Raw genomic sequence first — 798 nt, 5'->3', positions numbered from 1 at the left:
ATCAAGAACACAGTTTACCGTAGAATACAAAGAGAAAGAGTCCACTCCTTTTATTAAATTTTTCTATGCTATTAGTTTTAAAGGAAACCTCCACTCTTACTACAGAAGAGTTTAAACCGAAGAAATAATATTTCCAGACAAATTTGTTCGAAATTTGTTTAAAAAAGGGGGTTCATATCAGGAAAACTGAATTGTAAAATCACTTACTTTCACTTTCAAATTTCGTAGGCGCCGCCATCTTGAATAATTATGATATACGGTTACCCTACTATTCTGACACTAAGACCTTTTGTCTAATAACAATAGGGCAACCGCTTACGTCACAGTTATTCAAGATGGCGGCGCCCGCGAAATTTGAAAGCAAAAATGGGCAATTCTAAGACTGATTTATTTCGGATACAAACGCTTTCTTTGTAGAAATATTAGACTGATTTGACTGAAAAGGTTATTTCCTGATATTTTAAGTTATTTTTTTGTTGAAGTGCAGGTTCCCTTTGAGACATATGACCTTTTCTTTTTGATACTTAATTTTAACGTTTGACTTAAAGACGGATATGCTGGGAAGAATCTGGCTTCATCTGCAGTCCTATAAGTATAATTTAACAATCAATATTCACGTATACATCACAAGTGACATCAGCCACCTTTAGATAAGTGTACCAGTGTGTCAGAGGGTTTAGTTCTGAGCACCCTCATCAGGTTTCAAGAGATTTTTCCCTCATGTGTTTGCTCAGAATCAATCGTTTGGTTAATTAATCAAGGATTCTGGATATATCCCATCGCATTCGAAAATGCATG

The sequence above is a fragment of the Montipora foliosa genome, chromosome 5 (genome assembly GCF_036669935.1).
Source record: "Montipora foliosa isolate CH-2021 chromosome 5, ASM3666993v2, whole genome shotgun sequence".
In the NCBI taxonomy this organism is placed as follows: domain Eukaryota; kingdom Metazoa; phylum Cnidaria; class Anthozoa; order Scleractinia; family Acroporidae; genus Montipora; species Montipora foliosa.
This window is presented reverse-complemented; position numbering follows the sequence as displayed.